This window comes from Aegilops tauschii, chromosome 2 (genome assembly GCF_002575655.3).
Source record: "Aegilops tauschii subsp. strangulata cultivar AL8/78 chromosome 2, Aet v6.0, whole genome shotgun sequence".
Classification (NCBI taxonomy): Eukaryota; Viridiplantae; Streptophyta; class Magnoliopsida; order Poales; family Poaceae; genus Aegilops; species Aegilops tauschii.
This window is the reverse complement of record NC_053036.3, coordinates 284,158,201-284,170,998: the sequence shown is the minus strand read 5'-3', so window position 1 is coordinate 284,170,998 and position 12,798 is coordinate 284,158,201.

The following is a 12,798-nucleotide window of genomic DNA, read 5'->3' as shown; positions in this document are numbered from 1 at the left end:
CATGAACATTTTGTGCAGTTCCCATCGAAATCAAGCTGAGCACCCCTGTTTGCACAAATACAAAAAAGTGATTAGTATAAAGCAAACTGTACTATGAATTGACAGTTTCAACAGGCACATACATGGTCCATGTAGAGCACACTTTTAGAAAAATGGAACTCACCAGAAAGAATCCTAGAAAACAGTGTACTCGCGCATCACAGCAAAAAAATGGAGATTTGTCAGTCCTTCTGAGCTGAAGTTAGTTTGGTATTGTGGGGAGTAATGTAACCATCCTTCAACTGCTCCTTCTAATGAGAAGATAGACAGGGCTTCTTCATCCTGGCATAATTGGAACTAGTCACTTCACGTACTCCATATTCTTCTTCGGAGGAAGATGATCCTGTTGTGCAAAGACAAGAGGACTACTAAATGCTAGCATTCCTGTTTGCTCGAAAAAAAGGAAAGGAAATATTTAAAACAACACAGATGAAGCACTTCTCAAGGACAATACCAGTTTTTCATGACAGTATCTAAACAGTAGCACAACACCAATAGAGATGACAAAGCTCAATCATATGGATGAAATCAGTGGGCGAGTACCAACCTTTGTCAGGAGGCTTATTGTGTAGAGCATACAGATGAAGCACTTCTCCGGAACCATCCGTTGCTATCTACGGTGGTGGCCATGCTTACTATATACTCCTCGACTAGTTTAATGTTTCCAACATCTTCTTGTGCGGTTCCACTAAAATATATGGTATCTTCAAAGAAGATCCCTGTTTGCACAAGTAGAGATAATTACATATTACATTAAGAGTGGCATCAAATCAGTGGCAAAACAATTGCTCGTTCCAGCCATAGCAATAAATTAAGATGCAAAACTATATCATTACTTGTGTCATCACAGTTCTAGTGCTATATTACAGCACCGGGAGTTGATTTTTGTTTTTCTTCCGCTTGTTCTTCCCCTTCATCACTTGGTTCAATAACAGACAAGCTTCGCCTTCAGTGTAAGATTTGGCATGTCAATTAGGGAGCACAAGTATAGTACTAAACTTAACTTTCTGATGAAAGTGGCAAAATACAGGCCAGGAGTTGTGAAATATCCTTATCTTACATCAATGGGATATTACGGTGCACATACAGATTGGAAGTCTTGTCTCCATTTGTGTAGTTCACTAAATTCAAGCAAAATTATCGTACAAGTAGCACAACATATGAAAGCACACTGCAGAATCATGTGAAAGAAGGCTAGTACTGACCTCTCATGATGCGGAATTCAAACAACTCACAAGAAGAAGATCTGAACCAAATTTGCCTTAACGGATAGGAAGTAAGATCTCCTCTTGTGCAGTTCCACTAAGATCAAGCAATCAAGCAACGTTGTCGGTGTGACATTTTGGCTGAACTGCACAAAACACTCTTAAAACAAAAGTGTTTTGTGCAGTGCAACAAAAGGTCACAATGGCAACGAGGTGAAGTAGATAACCCTGTTTACACATAGGTGCAAAGGAAACAATTAGTGGTCAATAATGGTGGATGACACAAAAGCCAACAAATAGAAGCATCTACCTTATCTAAATGGGAAAGAAAGCAAGACAGTAGCATTTCTCAAACGGTGGCATTGATTAATATTTACATAGAGATTATATTAACAATAAAATTCGTTAAACATGTAATTTGCTTTTAATTATGGCATTGCATCAATTTTCCAGCGGCATTATTAGAGGGTGTTTGTTACAGGGACATTTTGGTGTAGGGACTAAAAAAACTCCGTGTCAGTCCCATCTAAACCAAACAGGAGGGACTTTTAGGGACTAAAAGTGGGCATTTGGGACTAAAGAAAGAAGACCCCGACGGAGTCTTTTTGGGACTTTTTCCAACAGTTGCCCCTGCCACGCATCGCACCTTGTCTCTATTAGTTCATTACTAGGGGTAACATGGTCTTTTAGCATGTCATTTAATAACCTCTAGTCCAAGTTTAGTCCCTGGAACCAAGCAGGTAGGGACTAGGGAGTTTTTAACCAAACAGGACCGTAGATTAACAACAGCTAATGAGTTGCACGGGACAGTGGACGCACCAGCACCAGGTGCATCTACCGATGTACTGTGGTCATGCACAGTCTGTTGCAACAAAGAACAAACAACCAAGGAGCATATTTGTGTTGGCCCTAGTTTTGTTATCTTTAGAAACCTTTCCCTATGTGAGCGCAGCAAATCTAGTCCTGCTCAAACTCTACAGCCTTGTCCCTTCCTTTCCTTTTTGAACTAGTACTTTCGCCCCTTCCTTTCCTCTTTGAACCACGTCCTAGATTTATGCGATACAACTTTCCCCACTACTTTCCCCCATTCCTTTCCTCTTTGAACCACGTCCTAGATTCATGCTATACAACTTTCCCCCTTCATTTCCTCTTTGAACCACGTCCTAGATTCATGCTATATACAACTTTTCCCACTACTTTCCCCCACTCATTTCCTCTTTGAACCACGTCCTAGATTCATGGTATACATGCAGCTAGAGCAATGCATGTGGAGTAAGTAAATTATACCTTAAGGTTCTTGGGGCGTGGTTCGGTGGGCGACGGGACGACGGTGAAGAAGAAGGGGTCAGAGGCCCTCCCGCGCCGCCGCTGGGTGGAAAGTGAACAGCTGCGCCGGTAGTCCCTCGCCGACGGCGACAGCGTTAAGCCTCCTTCCCTTCCCGGCAGACGGATCCTGCCGGCTCTTTGAGTAGCAGTGAGGGGAGAGAGAGGCCAACGAAGTCTTGTTTAGATCTGGAGAGGGCGAGAGAGTGCGAAGAGAGCAACTACAAGCGCTGAGGCTCCAGCAGGAGAGGGCGAGAGAGTGTGAAGAGAGCAACTACAAGCGTTGAGGCTCCAGCGTGTATATATATACTGGAGAGAGAGTGTGAAGCGTGCAAACCCTAGAAAACATTTTGACCAGTCAAAGAATCCTCTTGGCACAAATTATGCTCAAGTGTAGTTATCGAACCCGAGACCTCAAGTTTGATGAGCGAACAGGCTAACCAGCTACACAACCCTCCCGTTATGTTCAACGAGAGGGAAATAACCTTTTATACATTCCTGCATTCGTGTGACAAGCATGCCGTGTTTTTTTGTGTGTGTGGGAGTCATTGGGATTTCAATCATAATCGTGTCATGTGGCTTTGGTGGTAAGACTATCCACAGTGGTGCAGAAATAATGCAGCCTTAGTCACCTTACCTCTCTCCATGTAGTATGTTGGGTCCCACCAGTCAGAGGGTGAAACAAACAAATTAATAAGAAAAACTAAAAGCGCCAGCGGTGTATCTTACCTCACACATCTCGCTACTGCTCGGGAACACTGTCCAATTGATCCCTCTGTTCGCTCACGTACTATTTTAAGTGAATCCTTATTATAACATGCACACAAATTTTGGGCACTTGTATTCGACTTAAGTCAGTGTGCCACCGTATCTCATATACTTACTACTCCCTCCGTCCAGGTGTAATAAGTCACGTCAGAAGGTGCAACGGGACCAAGGTGCGTGCGTGCGTGCGTGTGTGTGTGTGTGTGTGTGTGTGTGTGTTTAACATCATGTGTGTGTTAGAGAGAGCGACAGATCGACCTACTCCTACAGAGAGATGTTGTGTAGTGTACGATTTTAGCCGCGAGAGTCGGTGCATCCTCTCGTTTCCGGGCGTGTTCGGTAGGGACATGCGGACAGCTGCCACGCCCGCTCCTGACCAGCCTGGCCCACCCAAAGCCCCTCCATCGCCCGCGCGCGCTTCCCGCCCGAAACAGTCAGCGCCGCTCCAAAGAATCAGTGCTGCATTCATGCCCGGGCAGAGCGGACGCGACCTCTCACTGGCGCAAGAGTGATGGTTGCTTCGTCCGTCCAACTTACTGCTGGGTCTATGTGATTTGACGGCTCATTGGTCTTTATTACTGAGGTGGTAGGACTGCTGGATGTCCAACGCTTTCGGCGAAAGGAGGTACTACTACTAGATTACAATTTTCTCCATTCTTACAGTGGAGGCGTGCAAGAGCAGTGAAAACACGCAGGCTCAGTGATTGCATGGCCCACCTCGCACTATCACCGTGCGACACCTAACTCTTTACATAGTACTCCCTCCGTTCCTAAATATTACTAGATGAGTCCCCGCGCGTTGCCGCGGAACAGCGGTATATCTCTCTGCGCAAAATTATCGATTTCATAGAACTAAAAAAAACTCTATAACCGCATGACAAATGTGGCAGCCAAACTAAATAAACTCCCATCATCATTTAGATCATCCCACGTAAGGAAAAAAGATCAGCCAACTCCTAGTGCATAATGGGATTATATTTTTCTTTTTGACATGTTAATGGGACTTAAAAGCTCACTTACATGCATGCTACCGGTGCATGCTTGCATGCAGACATGTTGATTTCATTTAAAACCCACTCACATGCATGTGCCACGGTATTTCTGCATGCTTGCATGTGGCTTAGTGCGGAGCCTCTCAACGTCTAGATCAGACGGCTATTATGGACTGATTTACTTCATCTAACGGCTACATCAATTTTGATGATGTGGCTCAAGGAGAGGATAGAGAATTCCTAGTAGTGGGGGCTAGCTATTACTAGTAGATAAGTCTTTGTAGAGATTCCACTACATACGGAACAAAATGAATGAATCTACACTTAAAATGCATCTATATACATCCGCATGTGGTTCATGGTGAAATCTCTACAAAGACTTATATTTAGGAACGGATGAAGTACTAGTATAGTACGTACTGTAATTTATCAGTGAGATAAATTTGTACGATGCTATGAAGCTTCCAGCTTCTGTTACATGTATCTTGCATCCAAGGTTGCCCGTTGCAACATTTCATCAAATACAAACGAGACTAACATGCATGCTATTGCATCTCAATGATTGACAGATCATAGAAAATATGTACTCCCTCCGTTCCAAAATAAGTGTCTCAACTTTGTGCAAACTTTAGTACAAAGTTGTACTACTACTAAAGTTGACACTTATTTTGGAACAGAGTCAGCTAAAGAAAAAAACGATCCATGCAGTCCCTACCCCTTGAACCGTGAACCCTGACCAGGCTTCAATTTGCTGGCAACGTTCGAGCTTCCTAATAAATGAAGTTTGCAACCTTTTGACCATCGGATCATTTTGTGCAGTTTCACCAAAATCGAGATGAGCATCCGTGTGGCAAAGAAATTGAAGAAGCGTGATTAGAATAAGATTGCTGGGACTAGTTGATGAGACATAAACTCATCACAAATACAGTACGTAGAAGCCAGTAGAGGTATGTGCGGGGCAAAGAAGTAGAGAAATATCCACAGGGAGTGATGTGGGCAGCTGGAGCAGTGGTGCAAGCCGGCTGTAAAGGGAGTTGTACCTGAGGGACGTAGCTCAACCTTGAGGAGGGCGGCGGGAGGCGGCAACTGCCCACGTCGCGGCAGTGAGCAAGGGACGAAGGCAACCTCACCGGCTTTGTGAGAGAGAACGGCGGGGACCCCTGATCGGGACTTGCCGACAGTGGGTTTTCACCGTCGGCGACGGCCACCGCATCTACACTAAGCATCCACCCCTTCCCCAAGCGGACGTGATCCGCCGGGATGTTAGAGATGTGGCCACAGTCGTTTTGTGCGAGAGAGTGTGAGAGAGCAACCCCAGCAAGCAACCATGTAGGCTAGCCCGTCCTGACTATGTATATAGTGGAGCGGTTTCCTTTTCTCTCCATATGAACCTATCATATTGCGTACGTGCCACTAAAGAAAAACAAACTTTATTTATAAATGACGCGGCACCTACTACTCGTTCTCCTATAACCTTGCACTTGGCATCTCCAAAATATTAACCTTGTGATTGGCTCTTCGCCTCTTGAGGAAGTCGAGCAATAATGGTAGTGCAGTATATATCGTTCTGGCTATATGAGACCGAATGAATTGCTGCACGTCCACCACGTGGGCGAGGGTCGATGGGCGAGGGAGAGTGCTACATACGGAGCAAAATGAGTGAATCTACACTCTAAAATACGTCTATATACATCAGTGTTTGGAGTATGTACTAGTAGTTCATATTGAAATCTACTAAAGGACATATATATTCCAAACAATATGATATAATCTCTATAACCAAGGTAGTAGGGACGAGGAGTAAACGGAGGGAGTAGTAAATTTTTCTCCTCGTCCTGCGAGCCACCGCGCGCATGGGCGAGGGAGCGGGCGTAAGGCGGAGCAAGCTTCACCTCATCCTGCGAGCCACCGCGCCCGTGGGCGGGGGAGACGGCGTACTAAGCAAGCTTCTCCTCGTTCTGCGAGTTGACGGGATACATCAAAAGTACTCCAGTGTATAGAGCCTTGCCTCTAAGGTAGGCCCCATATGGTTTGCCTCTTTTTTTAACATAACACGTCAAGTCGCAATTTGTTTGTTCACCCGTGGTAGACGATCCTCCCTCCACCAAGTGGACAACCAGTACACGTGCCAAATTACCACGTGGGCTGCCTTTTTCGTACAGAAATGAGCTCCACCGTGTACCCGCGCGGGTGTGGTTGGGAAAGAGACGGGAGTACGTGCGCCGTGCATGCACCTCTTCTCTTCGTGCACGTCCCCCATCTACGTGGGTGTGTGAGAGAGATACAAACCGCGTTCGTGAGTGGTTTTTGTTTTGGGGTGGGGATGGGGTGGGGGTTGATTTCGTGAATTATTTGTGGGAATATGTGTCGATGGCATCTCAAACAAAATTTTTCATGCAATGTGTGTGAAATGGAGGCCTATCCATATCATACATAGAGGGTCGGGCAATCCACGAGAAGAGAGGGAGCGGTCATAGCTATCGATAGAGTCGAAGAGAGGATCAAGTGGGTGGGTGCGAGATCGATGAAGAGAGCCATCGAAATTGTGTGTGTGTGTGTGTGTGTGTGCAAGTCAAAGATATAGGGCGACTGGCCTACCGGAACGTTAGAGGGCACATGTCAAGTTTGTGTGTGGCAAGGAGACATGACTAGAGCGCTCGATGTATCGGTGTGTGTGGCGGGGGAGGGGGGTGGGGGCAGGGATAGGCAGAGGCCTAACTATAGAGGTAGAACAACTCGTATATGTGTTGAGAAGGAGAGACCCAGCTATGTCTTGAGGGAGATCGGTCGACATCCATACATAACTGAAGGACGGGAAATATGATGGGACAGAGAGAGAGGAGAGAGAGAGGGAGGGAGAGGGAGGGAGAGGGGTAGAGTGCTGGATGGGTGATGGAGTTGCTTCTCGAAGATGGTGGGAGAGGCCTACTAGACAAACTGAGGGTGGAACTGCAATGTTATCAATAAGAGTGGGGATGTGTTTCTGTGTGTGCCTGTGCGTGATAGATCTGTCGGGACGCATCCATGGATGATGAAGGGGAACCATGTGTTTGGTAAGCAAACCTAACTAGATCGGTAGATCAATTGTTGTTTGTCGGAGGAAGGGAGAGACACAACTAATGAGGTAGATCGATTGACGTGTGGGTAAAAATGAGTTATAAGGACCTAGCTACCTATATGTATAGCGAGAGATCGGTCGGTGTACGTCCATTTGTTAGAGGCAAATAAGGCCCAGCGAGACGGATAGACAGAGAGAATGGAGCTAGGAGGTGGTGCGAGAGGCCCAACTACTAGCTAGATAGGGGGAGGAGTGTGCGGTTGTGAGATCCATGAAAAGAGGGGCGAGAGTTTACACGTGTGTCTGACCGTATGAGAGACACGAGGCAAGGACACATAAAGGAGGAGATTGAAGGTGTGTGTGTATGTTGTAGGCAGGCATCGCTGGAGAGGTTTATCGATCGGTGTGTGTCGGAAAGGAGTTGTGGAGACTCTGGGAGAATGACCTAAACAAAAAATGAATGTGCCCGGTGGATAGAATGCCGAGGGAGGGGGAGGGCGAGGAGGGCGTGTGCATGCACGAGAGAAAGTTAGTGGTAGCTACAAAGGTTAGAGGATTGTGTGGGTGTAAGAGACTAACAAAGATCATAATTTGATATGAAAGCGGATTAATATATTTGAATAGGAGATCATAGTGTTTTAAACATTGCATGCATGAATATAGCGGTGATACACGTGCTGTGCACATGTTATACCATAATGTGATAATGCATGGCGTTTGCAACTCACAGCTAAATGCCGAACAATCTAAACCATACTATACATCAAACAATCTCACATTTTATTTGAATTTGTGATAATGTGTGGCATTTGCAGCTTACAACTAAATATCGAACAATCTAAACAATACTATATATCAAACATTCTCACATTTTATTTGAATTTGTGGTAATGTGTGGTGTTTGCAACTCACATCTAAATACTTGTAGGCGTAGGGGGCGGGGCACCATACATAATGTGATAAACACATTATACATATGAGACATGGTTTAGATTATGAAGATCTAGCTAGAGCTAGAAATGTAATGTGATTTGAAATCAAAATAAAGTGGATTCAAAAAATCTAGTTCGAGTTCATATAGTACACATAGTTCATATGTAACTCGAGACTAATCATGTGGTGTGCTGTGAAGATAATACACAAACGATGGTTTAACTTGACAATAATGATGATTGTAGATCTTATTAAAAAAGAGAAACGAATTCAAATGCTTTGACTTCACAACAATCATTACTGTAGATCTTATTCAAATAGAGAAATGAATTCAAATTTAGTTCATATTGAAGCGGTAGTATATACGTTTGGAATGCACTAAAACGTTCATTTGAGTAGTAGGTTGCATGCATTATACACGTAGCGAAATATTTTAATTGAACATAACATGAATTCAAAGTTTTGAATGACATTTGTAGTGCGCATTGATTTGGTACAGTACACGTTAGCCTTCTCCAGAAATTTCAACCCGCGCCTTGTTAGCCCGAAATATTTAAGATATATCTTTGTCTCGTTGTGCTCCGACAACTCCCTCCATCTCAACCCGCGCCTTGCTATTCCGAAATTACAACGCGCGTGAAAACTCCCACCTCCTATGAAATCCCGACACGCGAAATGCCCGTGGTACCCCTGAACTGAAAGAACCGCCTCAAATCGGTGGGGGTACTTTCGTAACTTACCCCACATTTCGGACAAGCGCGTCTCTAAGCCATGGTTCCCCACTGCCATCCCATCCGCCCACCCATTCATACACCGAGGCTGCGAAAACCCGCGACGAAACCCCACACCCTGCTCCGTCCGCCACCCAGCCGGAGCCTCTTCCCTGACGACGTCGTCCACAGCAACACCTCGACGTCCCTCATCCACCGTACCGGATGAGGATCCGTCGTCGATCTCATCGTCCCACCGGTTCAGCCACCCCGTCCTCCACCTCCAAGGAGCTGCCCCGACGTTCCCCTCGTCTTTTGCGCCACCTCCATTCCCACACCGCCGTATTCACCTGCACCACCGGAAGAGCATCATCATCACCGTTTCCTCGGATGAAGCTGCGGCCTAATCGGCGCCACCAAAGAGGTTGTACACTAATCGCCGCATTTTCTTCTTGATTCGATCTCACGGTGCTGCCAGCGCTCGGTCCCGAGCCGACACGGCGCGGCTCCATCCACGGCAGCGTCGCCGGCCACTTCCTCCACGACGTCGCTCCCTCGGCGGCGACGTCCACATTAGTAGGAGCTGCTGCTGCTCTGCTCTTGCTCTCGGTCCCCTGCCTGGTCTGCTCTTGCTATTGCTCTTGCTCGCGCAGCTGCTCTCGCTCTTGCTCTTGCTTGCGATGCTGCTCCGATTTAGCTACACTTCAGTCGACTGAATCGACTATTGGGTCAGTCGATTTTCAGGGGGGGGGCTCGCCGGGGTGAAGGAAGAACCAGCCGCAGCGGGGAGGGGGGCTCGCCGGAGAGGTACCCCACTATCTATCTTAGGGTTCAGGATGGGGGCGGTAGTCGCCGGCGGTGGCGGGGCGTTGGCGGGGCGGTGGCGTGGGGATCGCCGGAGAAAAAGCTCGGCACGGGGGGCCTAGAGGGATGGTCAGGGCGGCGGCGGACCGGCGGTGGGGAGTGTTTTCGGGGCGGGCGGGGCGGCGCACTGCCGACCGCGGGCGGCGGGGGGCTGCTGTTTGTGTGACGCCCCCGATTTGACCGTAAACTAATCATGCACGCAAACGTGTACGATCAAGATCAGGGACTCACGGGAAGATATCACAACACAACTCTAAAACATAAATAAGTCATACAAGCATCATAATACAAGCCAGGGGCCTCGAGGGCTCGAATACAATTGCTCGATCATAGACGAGTCAGCGGAAGCAACAATATCTGAGTACAGACATAAGTTAAACAAGTTTGCCTTAAGAAGGCTAGCACAAAAGTAGCAATGATCGAAAAGGCAAGGCCTCCTGCCTGGGACCTCCTAACTACTCCTGGTCGTCGTCAGCGGCCTGCACGTAGTAGTAGGCACCTCCAGTGTCGTAGGTGTCGTCGTCGACGGTGGCGTCTGGCTCCTGGACTCCAACATCTGGTTGCGACAACCAGATAGAAAGGAAAGGGGGAAAAGAGGGAGAGAGGCAACCGTGAGTACTCATCCAAAGTACTCGCAAGCAAGGAGCTACACTACATATGCATGGGTATATGTGTAAAGGGGCATATCAGTGGACTGAACTGCAGAATGCCAGAATAAAAGGGGGATAGCTAGTCCTGTCGAAGACTACGCTTCTGGTCATCTCCATCTTGCAGCATGTAGAAGAGAGTAGATTGAAGTCCTCCAAGTAGCATCGCATAGCATAATCCTACCCGGCGATCCCCTCCTCGTCACCCTGTTAGAGAGCGACCACCGGGTTATATCTGGCACTTGAAAGGGTGTGTTTTATTAAGTATCCAGTTCTAGTTGTCATAAGGTCAAGGTACAACTCCGGGTCGTCCTTTTACCGAGGGACACGGCTATTCGAATAGATAAACTTCCCTGCAGGGGTGCACCACATAACCCAACACGCTCGATCCCATTTGGCCGGACACACTTTCCTGGGTCATGCCCGGCCTCGTAAGATCAACACGTCGCAGCCCCACCTAGGCCCAACAGAGAGGTCAGCACGCCAGTCTAAACCTATGCGCGCAGGGGTCTGGGCCCATCGCCCTATGCACACCTGCACGTTGCGTACGCGGCCGGAAGCAGACCTAGCCCCCTTAATACAAGCGCGAGCTTACGGTCCAATGCGGCGCGCGCCACTCAGTTGCTGACGTCAAAAGAGCTTCGGCTGATACCACGACGTCGGGATACCCATAACTACTCCCACGTAGATGGTTAGTGCGTATAGACCAAATGGCCAGACTCAGATCAAATACCAAGAACTCGTTAAGCGTGTTAAGTATCCGCGAACGCCGACCAGGGCCAGGCCCACCTCTCTCCTAGGTGGTCTCATCCTGCCCTGTCGCTCCGCCACAAAGTAACAGTCGGGGGCCGTCAGGAACCCAGGCCCACCTCTACCGGGGTGGAGCCAGCTGTCCTTTCAGCCCCCTCATCAGCATCACTTGCGGGTACTCAACGAGCCGACCCGACTTTAGTCACCACATGTGTCATGTATATGAAGTATATAGTATATACCCGTGATCACCTCCCGAAGTGATCACGGCCCAGTAGTATAGCATGGCAGACGGACAAGAGTGTAGGGCCACTGATGGAACACTAGCATCCTATACTAAGCAGTAGGATTGCAGGTAAAGGTATCAACAGTAGAAGCAAGGGCAGGCTATGCATCAGTATAGGATTAACGGAAAGCAGTAACATGCTACACTACTCTAATGCAAGCAGTATAGAGAAGAATAGGCGATATCTGATGATCAAGGGGGGGGGGGCTTGCCTGGAAGCTCCGCTGAAAGGGAAGAAGGGTCGTCGGTGACGTAGTCGATCACAGGGAGATCAACAGTGGTCTCGGGGTCTACCGGAGAGAAGAGGGGGAAGAATAAGTAAATACATAGCAAGCAAGAGCATAACAGGACAATAGGCAGAGCTAGACGTGTTCTAACGCGGTGCTACATGATACCGACGAAGGGGGATAACATCCGGGAATGCTTTCCTAAAGTTTGGCATTTTCGGACAGACGAACCGGAGGGGGACGGTTGCAGGTTCGCTATGCTAGGGACGTGTGGTGGATGAACGGACCGCGTATTCAGATTCGTCTCGTCGTTCTGAGCAACTTTCATGTACAAAGTATTTTCGTCTGACCTACGGTTTATTTTATATTAATTTCCAAAGATTTAGCCATGTTCTGAAATTATTAAATAACTAATTCCAAAAAAATAAACATAAAAGAGCTGGGTGCACCCGGTGCAGTGCACCCAGCAGTGCACCAGGGACTGACAGGTGGGTCAGGTGGCCCAGTTGACCCAGTCAACAAAGACTGGTCAACAGAGTGAATAGTGCATGCGGGTCCCGCATGTCAATGTCACATGTGTTATATCAGTTTTAACATCTTTTAGTTAGCAGCAGGGCCCGTATGTAAAATACACATTAGGTTACCTAGTTAAGCCTAAATTAAATTAAGTTAATTAATTAAGTAATTATTATTTATACATTTTCTGTTCTCTTTTTTTGGCGTGGGGCCCGTTCGACAGTGTCACAAAGGCCTTAGCGGGGCGGGCACTGGTTGCGGGCGCCCGAAGGGACGAACCCAGGCGCGCGGGCGAAGGCCGCCGAGGCACCGGCCAGGGCAAGCGCGGGAGGCGCGGCGTGGAGGAGGCCCGCGGGCAGCAGTAGGTGGCGAGGAGCAGCAGGGCGGCAGCGGGCAGCATCGCCGGTAGGGGCGGGCGCACGCACGGGGCGCAGCCCAGGCGTAGCCGGTGCACGGACAAGTGGGGCCACGGGCGCATGGGGG